Here is a 16,347-nt window from a genome sequence, read left to right as displayed (position 1 = left end):
ATTAGTACCAAACGATATTGGTCACTAAATCGGTCGCTAATAAAATTGGTCATTAAATAGCGACCCATTTTTTGGTCACTAAATAGCGACTAATTTTCGGTCGCTAAATCAGTCAATAATGAAATCAGCTACTAAATCAGTTATTGGTGTTTAGTCTGAAAATCTAAAATCGGTCGCTAAATCAGTCGCTGTTACTAATTTTCTAATTATATATTTTTACTAATTTCACATATACCACTATTAAAACTTGATTTTCATAAATAATTTACCTATAATTTACCTAGTCAACTATTAATTTTTTATAAAAATACTAATTTATCCTTGTCTTTTCTTATAAAATTATAAATTTACCCACACTCTCTCCTATCATTACCTACCACCATTCCTCCATCCTTCACCCATGTCACTGCACATCCTCCCCCTACTTCCACTTCCGCTTCTAGCACCACCGTAACCAATCTCCAATTCTCCATTGCCTCAATCAAAATGAATAAAATATTAACCTAATAACCACCACCAAATTAACCAGAAAAATTCCAAATAGCAATGAACAAAACAAAGTCCCAAAAATTGATTTCATAATAATTAAATAATGGGTGATCAAATCTAATCCAATAATCAAATAGGAGAAAATTAAAACACAATAAACCCAATAGCAAAGAGTAGTGTGAGGTGTTGTGAAATTAGATATCTATAATTGCAAGCTAAGGAAAAACCAAGAATAGATATTGACCCGGAATTTCAATAGAGAATGATGAAGAATTCAAAGATGGGAAGATGAAGACAAAAAACAAGAAACAGAGGAAGAAATTCCTGATAAAAAAGAAAAATAAGATTGTTTTCTGGGTGGAATAGAAAATGAAAAAAGGTGTGGGTTTTGGAGAATTTGGTTTCAATCAAATTCACTTTACAACTTCCTCGAAACGAAAGTGGTAGATGATGAAGAAACACGGGGTGATAAAGAAGCACGACAAAGTAAAGCGAATCACGGCATAGAGAATGATGATTACAGAGAGGCGATAATGAGTCATGAGGTGAGGCTGGCAATGAAGTGGAGGTCCTCTTGTAGTACCGACCATGGCAACGACAGATGAAATGGATGTTCTTTTTCCAGTGGTTGTGGTTGGTCGTAGGAGAGAGAGAGAGAGAGAGAGAGAGAGAGAGAGAGAGAGAGAGAGAGAGAGAGGGGTCATGGCGATAGCGATGGGAGAAACAGAAGAAATGGGATTAGTAGCAGAACCTTTTCGCTTTGGAAAGATTAGTATTAGTGTTGAGTTGTTGATAGAAACTACTGCAATGGTGATATGGTGGAATAGTGATAGACTGACAGTGAAAAGAGAGAATTGAGGACAGATTAATAACTTTACAATAAGTTAACAGTTAACTGTTGGCTTAATGTTAGGGTTAATTTGCCAAACATAATATATATTATATATTTGTGAAGAGATTAGAGAAAACAGGGTTTTCTTGAGAGTAAAAGAAAACAAAAGAACTTGTATTTGAGAGAGATAATGTATACAAAAATATAGAGTGCTGGCTATGAGAATAAAATCTATTAGAACAGAAAATAGATTTTATCCCCAAAAACAGGAAGCTCAACAACAACTCTATGTAACAAATTAACTATTTTTGCTAACCAACTCTTTATTTTCCCTAACATCCTCCCTCAAACTGATTGCTGGTCGCTGAACAACTCTCAGTTTGCATCGAAGCTTGACAAAAGATGATGCAGACAGTGGTTTAGTTAGCACATCAACAATCTGCTCATTGCCTGGGACATGAACTACATGAAGCAGCTTCTGACACATCAGGTCTCTTACAAACTGGATATCAATCTGGAAGTGCTTGGTTTTTCCATGAAGAACTGGACTGGACGTGAGAAGTACTGTACTCAAATTTTCACAAAAAATTGTTAGAGAGGTTGTTAGCTCAACTCTAAGTTCAGAGGGCAAGTTCTTGAACCAGATGACCCCGGCTCCATAGTTTGCTAAATTCTGAAATTCTGCTTCAGTGAAAGACCTGCTAATCGTGCTCTCCTTCCTGCAAGACCATGAGAGAATATTAGTATCAAGAAACACACAGAACCCTGAGACAAACCTTCTACCTTCAAGATCCGATGCCTAATCTGCATCAGAAACACCATACAGCCTAAAATCCTGACACTTGTGAAGCATAAGACTCTGATCCTTGGTCCCTTGTAAATATCTAAGAATCTGTTTAACTGCTTTCCAGTGATCCAATTTAGGAGCATGCATGCATTGGTTGACTTTACAAACAGCAAATGACAAATTGGGTCTGGTAATTGTGGCATAATGGAGAGAGCCTACAACAGATTGATACAACTTGACATCTTCAAAATCTTTGGACCCAGTGCTTGTTAAATGCAAGGAGGATGACATAGGAGTTGGCAGAGGGTTAGCACAATGCATCCCTACTTTAGATAGAGAATCAGTCATATATTTGGTCTGATACAAATACATCCTACCTTTGCAGTCCTCAAAACTTCAATTTCCAAAAAATATTTCAAATTCCCACGTCTTTTAAAGAGAAAATGTTATGAAGTCGTTTGATCATTAAATCAATTTCAATTGCATCATTCTCTGTTATAATAATGTCATCAATATAGCAAAGAATATAGATTACAGAAGTAGTAATAGTTCTAATGAATAAATACATATTAGATTTAGAATTAGAGAAACAAAAAACTTGAAGAGTATTAGAGCTTAGTTTAAGAAACCACTCCCTTGGAGCTTGTTTTAGACCACAAAGAGATTTGTTAAGTTTGCAAACCTTTGATTCAGTATCTATTTCAAAACCAATTGGTTGAATCATATAGATTTTTTGATGCAAGTTTCCATTGAGAAAAGCATTGTTGAAATCAAATTGTCTCACCACCCAATATCTAGACAGAGCAATGCTAAGGATTAATCTCACTGTAGCTAGCCGAATTACAAGACTAAAAATTTAATCAAAATCAAAACCTTCACTTTGATATAAACGTTGAGCTACCAAACGAGCTTTATGTTTTTGAATCTATTAGTTTTTTGTATTTAGAGATAATTAAAGAAAATAATTAGAAAAAATGATTGAGAATGAAAATACAAAAAATATAGCATAAAGTTATAAATAAATTTTATTAATCATGATATATTGGAATGTCTAAACAGTAAGTAGATACTGTTATGCTAAAGTTGAACATGGTTAAAGATATTTTGAATAATTTATTTGAGATAATATATTATATTAGAAAGATAAAAGAGAGCAATAAAGAAATAATTTATGTCTATTCAAATTGTATAGAATGATACAATATAGGGTATTTATATGTGCTAAGAACATCGAAATAATAAAGACGTAATATCCTATAGTAAATATTCAAATATGCTAAATAATTTTAATATATTTTAATATCCCCTCCCAAACTCAAGTGAAAACTTAAGTTTGAAACTTATTTAAAATAGCGAAATAAAAAACTGCATAAACTGATGGAACAGGTACGTACAAAACTGCCGCAAGAAAGTGCAGACGGAACTTTCGAAAAGATAGTGAACTATCCAAAAGTTGCCGAAAAAGGGACTAACTGCAAAGAGCTGGTAAAATGATGGAGCATGACGAAAAATATTTGGTTTCTCCATGAGAATAGGTTAGTAGCGAATTGAATTGGTGTTTGATTCATTAGAGTCGGAAAGATACAAGACGGAGAGGATAGGATAATCAGTGAGGTGAAAAAGTATCAAAGGAGTGACAAAAGGCAAGGAAAATGGCATAAATAAAAAGTGTAAAAAATACGGTGATTACACTAGAAGAAAAATAACTTATTCTCCTCAAGGAGAATACCATAGCTCTGAGACCATGTTAGAAATGTAAGAGAGAGCAGTAGAGAAAAGGCTTGTGCCTATTCAAATTGTATGGAATGATACAATATAGAAGAATATTTATAGGTGGTAAGAGAATTGAAATAATAAAGATGTAATATCCTATAATAAATATGCAGATATGTTAAATAATTCTAATAAAACTAATTGATTTTAATATATTCTAACATATTAGATGGAGTAATAATAGCAACAATGTTACTAATAAACATGTTTAAGTAGACTAAATAGTATATATTTTGAGTATTTGTAACTCAAAATTGTTATTATTATAGTTTTAATATAGATGTTAATTATATATAATAGTTATTTTTTAATTTAATTGAGTAATAATAGATATTAAATTTAATTAATTAGCATGCTTAAAGTTTTATATTATTTTATATAGAATTCCATTATTTTTATATTACAAAATTGTTATCTATGCAAAATTATTAATTTGACACAATTATCAAGACATATGGTATATATATGATTCTATGCAATGAAAGTTTCAGAAATCGAAAGAGGAGCTTTAAGGTTAGTAATTAATTATAAGCCTTTAAATAAAGCCTTAAAATGGATAAGATATCCCTGACCAAATAAAAATGACTTAATTAAAAGACTAAGTAAAGCTACTATATTCTCTAAATTTGATTTAAAATCCGGATACTACCAAATCTCAGTAAAAGAAGAAGACCGATATAAAACAACTTTTATACTACCCCTTTGGACATTATGAATGGAATGTAATGTTTCAAGGATTAAAAAATGCACCAAGTGAATTTCAAGAAATTATGAATAATATTTTTTATGCATATGTAGATTTTACCATAGTCTACTTAGACGATGTTCTTGTATACTCTAAAGTCTAAAGGAATAAACCAGCATATTCAGCACCTAGAAAAATTTATTAATATTATAAAAGAAAATGGTCTTGTCCTATCTGAAAAAAAATGAACATATTTATAACAAAAGTAAGGTTCCTAAGATATGAAATTTTTCAAGGAACAATTACTCGGATTAAGAGTTCTGTTGAATTTGCAGAAAAATTTCCAAATGAAATTATCGACAAAAAATAATTACAAATATTTTTAGAATGTCTTAATTATGTAGCCGAATTTCTACCAGGAATAAAAACTTTATATGAACCTTTGTATAAAAGGCTAAGAAAACAACTTCCTCCTTAGACAGAAGACATGTCTAAAATAGTTCAAAAAATTAAATATTTAGTAAAAAAAATTCCTTGTTTGAGTATACCAGACCCTAAGACAAGTCTAATCGTAGAAACTGATGCTTCAGAATTAGGGTATGGATAAATACTTAAACAAGTCCTTCCAAACTCCTCAAAAGAACAAATAGTTAAATATCATTCGGGTATATGGAATTCAGCCCAGAAAAATTATGCTACCATTAAAAAAGAAATATTAGCCATTGTCTTATGTATTTCGCGTTTTTAGGAAGACTTGTTCAATAGAACCTTCTTAATCAGAACTGATTGCAAAGCAGCTCCTAGTGTACTAAAGAATAATGTTAAAAATCTAGTTTCTAAACAAATATTTGCTAGATGGAAAGCTATATTATCATGCTTTGATTTTTCTATTGAGCATATTAAAGGAGATTCAAATGCATTATCTGATTTTTTAACAAGAGAATTTTTGCAAGGTAAAAATGAGCAAAAAACAAGCAAGCAGTGAAGATTATGGTCAACCTCTTGACCAACCAGCAACTCCAATACAAGCTAAACAATTATCTATCAAACCCTTGACGATGTCACAGGTTGTTAAAAGTGAAAAATCATCAGCATCAACTAAAAGCTTATATGAGGTTCCTACAGTTAACAGATATACATTATTGCAGCCATAAGATTTATTTAAAACTAAACTATTATCTGAAGAACATCCTTATCATAAAAAATCAATACCTCTAAAAATAATGGCTTTAGAGAAAGAGTGGTTTAAGATGGATAGAAGAATCTTTTATAAAACAGTTTTTCCAAATACTTTTCACTACCCTCCAATAAACATCCAAAAAATCCGAACCTTTTACGAATTTATCTTAGTAGACATAGGATCAATTGAATTAACTCATAATAAAGACCCGACCACAAAAGATACAATATTCTCAAAATTAAGATTATGAAAATAATAACATTATGATAATGGGAAAACCCTCCTTTTCATTGTAAAAATTTTACTAGAAAATTTGAACCACATCACTACTCCTATTATGATTATATAGATGTCAGGTGGAACACCCTGTATCTTTCTCCAAATTCCTACTCTTGGTTCATATGGTTCCGAAAAGGAATTTCTCTACAGTTTTCCAAATGGTTCTAGATATGGTTTCAAGAGTTTGGACCAACGGAAGTAATTTTTCCAAAAGAAGCCAGTATGGCTTATGAATATTTTAAAAATAAAACATCATTTCTGGATGGATATAAGCTGATTTCCTTCATTCTCACTATGGGAATATGCTGGATAATGACCTGGGAATATGATTCCGCATGATATGAAGATACTCCAAGTGTATAATATTTAATTAGAAACATAAAAGTGAAATAGTGGAATAAATTTGACCTAAACCTAATTAGTAAAAGATCAATTGATAATTGGATGACTATATCCCAAAAAAGAGCAGAACCCCCAAGCCATAGTTCAGGGTTCGAAAAAATATCATTTGAAAAAGAAACTCGCTTTCTAGCCCCATAAAAAACAAATGATGGCGGCCCTTGCAGCGGCCATCTTAGAAGAAGAGATCCATAATTCTTTAAAAGCAATAAAAACAGAACTAACAGACGAAGATGAAGAAGTCCAGTCCAGCCCAAGACTGTACATACGAGATACCCAAGATCCACTTGAAGAGTAAAAAAAAAAAAGAGTCCTAAAATTAGATACTTGTACAAAGTTGAAAGAGAAGGTGTCAAGACGATCTCAAAAAACAACAAAAGCATCTCATGCAGAAAGGAACAAAAGTCATCAACAGGATTCTAACAGAATCACAGCAGAAAAAATAAAACCAGCTACCAATTTTCAAAAAATTAGAACAGAAGACATTAACTTGGAGATAGAACCTCTGAATCAGCCCACAGAAAGAGCAAACGGATTAGCAAAATCAGGGGTTAAAATGTAAAAGAATAAAGGGTTTAGCCCACTATAAAAGGGGGGGGGGGGAGGGAGTTGTTGATCATCAGGAATTCTACACACATCCTCTCATACTCTGAAATACAAACACTTTTAAGCTTTCGTTGCAATCTTTGTATTTAAAAGTTTCATCCTTTGTATTTTGGTTCAAGCCTCTAAATTATAATACAAGTTCATATTACTCCATCATCAAGTGAATATTAATATTTAGTTCATTATTGGTTTATTAGATTTTATTATCCTATTGACAGTACTTTTTAGTACTCTATTTCTTATTAAATTTAATATTTTTATTATTAATATGGTACTCTCAATAGTTGGTATCAGAGCCAGGTGAAAGCCTGGTTCTGGTATCTTCTCATGAGACCACCATATAAACATAATATCATGAGAAGATCAATTAAACTCCGTCCTTATTGTTATCCATATGAAACGAACTATATTATCCAAGACGAGGAAATCCTTTATAATCAATTACTTGCGATTAAATTTTTAAGTTATTATACTAGACTTTATTACGATCTCTAAAGTTTGTTATATCTTACTTCTTTAATATATTCGTATCTTTATGCCTTTATTATTATTCTGAACTTTGTTAAACAACTAAAGACCTTGTAGAACTCCATTCCCTAATCTATTAAAGATAAGTGTAGCGATGAGAGCCGTCTATATGTTGGTCAACCCAGTGAGCATACCTGGTGATAAGTCCTCCTTGAAGGCAATAAAATTATTGGTAAGCTAGGGTGGTCCTGTAGCATAAGTCTTTAAATAGATAATGGCTGAAATTCTAAGATCTTTAGCTTAATTAAACAAAGGAAAGAACAATTCAATAATAATAAGGAATAATGATACTGAAGTCTCAAGTTCATCCTCAGAATTACAAGTAGTAAAATTAGAAGAAAAGTTTCATAATTGGTCTGTACTTCTTATAAGCAAAAACGAAATTTATAAAAGACAAGCATTTTGGGAACAAAAAGATAATGAAATACACATGTTAGAGTACAGTTACCCAGGAACAAGTAATAATCACATCATAAACATACTAGAGGAAGAAAAACTAAAAGAGTATCAACAAAAAGGTTATAATTTTATTCATATAGGACTTATCCAAGTAGTAGCTAAACCTAATTTTAGACTAGGAATTAACATACCTATCTTCATTGTATTACGGGAAACAAGGTTTAAAAAATTTAGAGACTCACTAATAGCTATATTAGAAAGTAATTGTCATGATAGCCCAGTATTTTTTAATTGTTATCCAAATTTTTCCGTGAACCTTAAAAATGAATACACCTCTGAAGTTCTCAAATTATATATTAAAACACCTAAAGACATCATTGATGAAAAATATGATCCTTTTGAAGTAATTTATAGAATATATTATAATATTACAAGGGTAAACTGTAACTTTAAGGCTAAAAGAGAATCATCAAAAGACGAAACTATTATTATTTATGCTAATTTACGAAGATCTTTTGTTCAAACACCTAAAAAACTTCAACATGAAGAACTAATGGGGAATATCCCTGAAGAATGGATTTTAGAAGATATAGTAGAAGAAAAAAAATAGAAAATACAGAAATTAGGGACATTATTAGAGAAGGTCCAAATATTAGACTAAGAATGAATAGGTCTCATTCAATTAGAATACCGAATTACCAGAATAAAGAAGAAATTTCACCAAGACATTCTATAGATAATTCTGTCATAAACGATGGAGTTATAGGAATAAATAACAACAAACCACATATAGCAACTCCTTTATATGGAATAGAAAATAATTATTCGCCAACTGCCTCTCAAATCCTAGGAGTTATAATGAAAGAAGAACCTTTTGAGATTGATAAAAATTGGATTAGTAAAGATTTTTATGCAGAATATAATACAGGATTAAGAAAATGGTATTTTGCTAGATATTCTGAAAAGAAAACTATAGAAATAAGGAAAGAATTTTATGATTACCTAATAAAAAATAAAATCAATTTATACTTCTTCTACTGGTTAAAAAATTACTTTCATGATTTCAAAAAAAAATGTTATCCTTTAACTAAGACAACCACTACTTGAAAAACGAGTACAGGACAAATCGTAGAACTATATATATATATATATATATTGCCTTTTTTGTTGTGAGAAAATGGATTAAGGACCCAACATAACAAGAAAAAGAAAAATAGCTAAAACCTCTAAACAGAGGAACTGAGGCTACATCTGTTACAAGCAAATGAGTAATATCATTAGGGGCATGATCAAATATATGTAAATTAATGGAAATATGCTGTCTTTTTTTTTTTTTTTTTTGCTAAGTGGTCAGTCACAAAGTTCGCTTCACGTGGATCATGAGTCCATAACACATGAGAAATACAGTTCGCTTGTAGCTTTATGTATTCAATGATAGAGGAGTATGGGTGTCCAATTGGACAGTCTTGGATAATGAATTTCAAAACTGCTGTGGAATCAGATTGCACAATTATACAAAAGAAAATTCAGAGCAGTAGCAACCTAAAGACTATGACTAATTTTTCAAAGTTCTACATGTATGATAGAGCAACTTCCAAGGTTGTAGGAGAAACCTTTGACAAAACCTCCGAGGTAGTTTTTAACAATCCCACCGCAAGCAACATTATTGATGGGCGCCATGTAAGATCCGTCTACATTCAATTTGACATCTTTATTGGGGGTCTCCTGTAAAATCTGGTAAATTAATAAATAATAAATTAATAAATTAATTATGAGTAAAAAAATTATAAAATTAAATTTTATAATTTGAAGAAGTAAAAATAATTAAAATACGAATTAAAACACTAATTTTAAAGATTTTGGTCTGAAATTGGACCAATAGACTAAACCGGTTGAACTAAGTCCATGTTGGGCCAAGCCCAACCCTTAAACCATCACCCCTTTAGGCATTCATCCTTCTTCGCTTCCCTATTTTGTTCCATGGTGAGATTGAAGAAAAGAGAGCAAAAACTTAAAACCTTTTTCTCTTCCAAATTTCAATTGTTCATGATTTTCAATCCAGATCTCCGATCGTCGCACCATCTGCGGCCATGCGTTTACCTCGCTGAGCTCTTCAATTCTATCTGAACAAAGTGGTGAGGCACTTAAGTTTTTTGCACAGTTCCCTCTTCCATTCTGATTTCGTGATTTTGGTTGTGGGTATTGAGGATTTTCATAATTTTGATGGTTTAGGTGTACTCTAACATTGGGTAATTATTGGGTTTCATCCCAATTATCCGTGGATAAGATAAGAAAACTCTAACCCTTGTGGTTTATGGATAATTGTAAATCCTAGTATTGATTTTCGTATATTATGTGGAACTAGATTGAATTTCGTATTGAGTTGGTATTGAATTGGCGATTTGAGTATTTGTAACTAAGCTTCGGTGGCCGAAAATTGCTGAATTTGGGTTGGAGTTTTGGAAGTTGGTGAAAAAGAGGTTTGGTGGTGTCTTGAAGCTTGGGAGAAATTAGCCAAGGTATAGTTTCAGTTTCTTGTAGTTAATATATAATATTGTGTGAACCTTAGGCTAGTTGCCTTAAGATAGGTTTGAATCATATGAATTAGTTAGTTTGAGAGATTAGACAAGGTATGTACATGTAATGTGAATTGTTGATGTTTGATGTTGAAATTGGTGGAAATTATGAGTGGAATTTGTTGAATAGATTGAAGAATTTATGTGTTGATATGTTTTTGGGGAGATTGAGAAGTATGTGATAATGGTTAGGAGTAACTGGTATTGATTTGGTTGTGGTTTGATTGGTTATGAATTGAGAATTTTGAAAAACTAGAGGATTTGTAAGTTTTGGTAAAAACCAATTTTTTATCAACTTCGGCAGGAGATAACTTGGCTTTCGGACTCCCAAATCCTGTGAAACTTATCTTGAATAAAAATTGGGTTCGTGAAGTTTATAACGACTGAAGAACAGATTGAAAATTATTTTTAACGGAAAAGTTATATGCGTTTAAAGTTTGGTGTAAAAAAACTGATTTTCTGAACTTAACAGCTTTTTGAAAAATTAGGCACATGCGTACGCAGAAGGTTCCACGCGACACGAGTACTAGGCTCTGCCCAGTACTCCCGCATACACGGACGGATGCATGCATACACGGCACTGTTAGTTTTTCAAATCGCATGTATACGGGTGGCATGCATACACATGACCACTCTGTTTTGCCAAATCGCGCGTACGCGGGTAGCATGCGAACGCAGGACCACCCTGCTTTGCCAAAGTTATATTTTTGTGTTTTTAACCAATTCTCTAATTTTCTAAACCTCTGTAAACACTGTTTAAGATTTTCTAGCTAGTGATTAGGCTTTGGGACGAGCGAGAGAGTATTGGGTGAAATAAAATGGGTATTTTTGGTTATGAATTTAGAGCCGGTGACTTACGATTGTAGAGTATTGTGGATGGATTAGCTAGAATGTTTTGTGGAGTGTACTGAGTGTATTAAAGAAGCATATTTTGATTATGAAACTATATTTTGATTATGAAACTGAATTGGGCATGATTGTTTCATCTTGAGCACTCTCTCGAAAGTGCGACCCTATTGAGATGGTGGAAGGTGAGGATCCCCTTCTTTGTTCGTCCTGGTATTGTAAAATCGCCTCCAATGAGATGGTGGGAGGTTAGGATCTCCTCCCTTATTCCTCATGGATATATGAGAACATACCTTCTGGGTAAACGCAAGATGTGGTTTCGCCCCACTTGTTCTAGGTTGGTTGTTAAGGCTTCCCGGGTAGATGCAATGGAGTGGTTCACCTCACTTGCTCTGGGTTAAGATTATTTGAGCTTCCTAAGTATATGCAAGGGTGTAGTTCGCCCACTTGCTCCAAGTTGGTAATTATAATTTATCTGCATCTCCCTGGATAGACGCAGTGGCTCGCCCCCACTTGCTCCATATTAAGATTTGAGATTCCCTTGTCCCTGCATCGCAAGTGTGGCCGGACACTTATACCTTTCCGAAAGATCTCCCCCAATGAGATGATATATATATATATAGACCCTTGGGAATGCGCGCACATAGGGACTGTCCAGGGTTCGCTACCTGACATGTCGGGTTTGGCTGGATAACCGACAGATGAGACTAATCGGCCGTAGGACAGACATGCATCATGTGTATTTGTATGATTTGTTTGAGTATACATATTGTGTTTGAGTTTGCCTAATTATTTATCTATATTAATATGCTATGTGACTTAAATATTGTATCTGTTTTCTTAATTATGTATTACTTGTATGTCTTGTATATGTTTGCTTTGAGAGATCTCTCATGTTGGTAGAGGTGACGCTGAGGGTTGTTCCAAACTGGCAATTGGAAGGTTTGTAGAGAACTGGAATTGAAGAGATAGATTAAAATCCCCAAGTAGAATTACCATATTTCTGGTTAGTAAGAACTCTAGGCTTTGATTTAGGTTGTAGAAGTTTAGGATTGCCTTTGGCTTCCTGGAGCCTTATATCTTATCTATTGGGTACTATTACCGTACTGATAATTCCTGGTTCTCATTCCATACGTATGTTATTTTTCAAATGCAGGACTATATATATGTCTTTTCGATTTTTGTGTATAAGCCTTCTATCTTAACGTCTTTCGAGTGTGACGCGTTTTTGGTCTTGCTTTGTTTATCTTTTTCTTTCAAGGCTTCTAGATATACTATCTTTACTTTATACATATGTATATATGTATGTATGTATGTATTTTTGTTTTTAGAGGTCGTAGCGCCTCACCACCTTTAGTTTACGACCTAGGCGTAAAGTTCTGTGTGGTAGAATGTTACATCTCCAGCAAATGTTTCTATCAAGGTTCAATAAAGATATTTTAAGGCTCACTTTAGACTTTTGAATATCTAAGAAATTCATCACAACGAACTCGAATTTGAACAAGGGCCGAGGAAACTAATGTGGCACTTCCTTCAAAGATCAACCCATTCCGGAAGAACCACAGGAAGGACCTTACCACCCCAAAAATGCACTGTCAATTGCTAGAGTTGGAGAGATTGGAGTTAATCTATTCCTGCAAGTTACATCTGAAGAAACTTTGTCTTCACATTTGGGGTAGCAAAGCTTCCCAAATTTTGGAAGAAAAGTTGCAATCTCTTAGTACATGCAACACAGATTTGGTCTGATTGTTGCATTGGGGGCATACAGCATGATTTGACAGATGTCGTCGTTGCCTTTCTTTAATTTATTGGTTAGAAGTGCATCATCTGCCGCTAACCAAAAGAAAAATCTTATGTTTTTGGGTCCGTACCAATACGAGATTTAGTTGAAGGTTCCAATAAAGTTAGGAGGGGTGTCACACAAGACTAAATAAGTTTGTTTTAGATTGAAAGATCCATCAGCGATTCCTGCCACATAATTCGACATCTTCTAAGGGAATGAAGGGGAAATGATAGCAATTTCTTTAACCACATTTTCTAGTAATCATTGGTTGAGTTTATAGTATGCCTTTATAAATTTCAATATTTAAAGTTGGAAATCTAATTTTTGTTACGAACTACATTATCATTAAAATTAGACATACAACACATTTGGAAGTTTTTTGCATTCTTCAATCTTTATGTAATATATATAAAGTGTATGTGGAGTATGGTGATCCTTTTACTCTGTTTGTTGAGTGATAGATCTTATTATATCTTTTTTCGTTTCAATACTATTTAATTTAGGTGAATTTTATCCAATCTTTTTCATTTTAAAGGATAAGTTACTGTTTGTTATATGCCATAATATTATTGATTGAAATATGTTGATTTATCATAATTAAATTTAGGTAAATGCTATCCTATTCTCTCTAAAATAACATGTAAGTTACATTTTTTAATGTGTTATATTTTAATAGGTGTTTATTTATTTTAAATTTTTAGTAGAATTTGTTGAATGACTAATTTATCTAATAAAATAAAAAATAAGAAATTGATTTCGAATCATTAAAATTTGTTGAAAATTTAACAAAATATTTAAAAAATAATATTATATATTACTCTTTTATTTTTCTAACAAAAATTAAATAAAAATTCAGACCTTCATAAAAAATAATTGCAAACTAGCTACATTAATTTTTAAAAAACAAGATATAAAGTGTTTCAATTTCTTTCCCTTTTTTTCATCTAATTCGAAACCAAATTGTATAGAATAAATTTCTAAATTTAAAAATTTACTTGATACAATAAACTTTTCAAATTGAAAATTTTCACGGTGACACTAATTTGTCACATCAATATTTTAGTTTAGAATTTAGTTAATATAAGAAAATTTTTAAATTAATATTTTAATAAATATATAACAAATGTATTAAAATATATAATAAATATATTAGAATGTGACACATCAGAAAAAGCAACTTACATGTTACTTTAGAAAGGATAAGATAGCATTCACCTTAAATTTAACCATTCATCTAACTTAAATTTTGATAACTTAACTAATGAATTATAGTATAATTCTTTTTACAAATTATGAAAATCATTAAAATAGTTATATTTTGTAATTTTTTTCTCAAATCACATATTTATTAATCATTTTCAACTAAGAAAATCTCAAAAAATAAAATGAATAGATAAAAAAATTAAAAAATATAAAAAATTCTCATAATACTATCGGTTGATAATTTTATCTTACTTCTTTCGTATTTTTTTTTTTTTAAAATTACATTCTGCGTATAGAACTTTCTTCGTACAGAGACTAGACAATCTGGAAAAAAAAATAATTAAATTTGGGATTATTGATAGCAGGAGAAAAAAATGAAAGAGATAAAAAATTATGCACTCTACACGCAATTTGAAATTCAAATTCAATTGAATGAAATTAAGGGGGTTTATTTTATAAAATGTGTTATTATTTTAAATTTTTCTATGATTTTACGTGTTTATATATATCTCAGTTTATTTATTCAGTAAATTTATTCAACATACACAGCTCTAATTGAACTATAATTGAAAATAAATTTTAGGGTAAAGTATATTTTTTATCCTTAAAGTTTGGCAAAAGTCTTAAAAATATCCCTAAATTTTATTTTGTTTCAATTTTGTCCTAAAAGTTTTCGATTTGCATCAAATATACCCTCGAAAAATTTAAGATCAATCTAATAATAATGCATAAAAATTATACTTGATATGCTTGTGTTGAGGATTGCTCTTATGAAATTGTTGTTGAATCGATTTTAAATTTTTTGAAAAATTAGTCGTCAGGGATATATTTGATACAAATCGAAAACTTTTAAGACAAAATTAAAACAAAATAAAACTTAGGGCTATTTTTAAAATTTTTAATAAAATTTTAAAGATAAAAAATATATTTTACCCTAAACTTTATTAGAAGAAGGATTTTGTAGTAGCTACTAAATATACTATATATGAAGAAGTTTTTTGAAAAATGTGAAGGAATGAAGCAAGAGAGAATTATCAAGATACAGTGTTTCAGAAAATTTTAATGTCTCTTGAATTTTCTATAAATTTTTTTTTTTGAAAATGATTAATAAAAATGTGGATTGAGAAAAAATAAATTACAAAATGAGATTTTTTATAATAATTTTTATAAATTACAAAAAAAATTATATCATAGTTAATTAGTTAGGTTATCAAAAGTTAAAATTAAATAAAAGTTTAAATTTAATCATAATAAATTAATCTATTTTAATTAATAATATTGTGATATTTAACAAGTGATAATAATTTGTTTTTTAAAATAGAGAAGGTTAGGTAAAATTCACTTTTTATTTAATGTCAATTAGGATGAACATGTAATTAACAACTTCAAGTAACAATTATAGAGTTTCAAAAGTTGGATGATTATTTCATATCACAACACATATTTTACTACATTTGGTTGTAACTCAAGTAGTTATTATATATTGTCTTATAAAAAGTAAGATGAAGTTGTTGAAACTTAAAGATAACTGAAGCACAAAAAAAAAAAAACATAAATAAATGCATTAAATAAAACACCTAAAATCAGCCACATGGATCACTTCTTGATCTCAATAAAGATCTCAAATCTTCTTCAATTCATTGGAAGATTTATATGAACATTGTCTGGTAAAAAGAAAAAAAAAAAAGAGGTTTAAGTCTTAAAATACTACAAATTATATAAACTAAAATATTCGCAATAAATTAGATACATACGTTACTTGTTACTTAAGGAGGTAGTCGCCGATATTGTTCATAGCATTGTGCAATGCAAAATGCCTTACTTATTGACTCATGTGGAAACTGTCTTCGACATCGAGCGATGCATATATCCAACTCAAATGCAATATAATAAGACCTAGTCCAACGTTGTTTAGAAAGAGTATCATGTAAATCAGTAATGGCAGAACATATAACTACTCCTATAATAAACATTATTGTAAT

Source organism: Arachis ipaensis, chromosome B3 (assembly GCF_059453495.1).
Source record: "Arachis ipaensis isolate K30076 ecotype BB chromosome B3, ASM5945349v1, whole genome shotgun sequence".
Lineage (NCBI taxonomy): Eukaryota > Viridiplantae > Streptophyta > Magnoliopsida > Fabales > Fabaceae > Arachis > Arachis ipaensis.
This window is presented reverse-complemented; position numbering follows the sequence as displayed.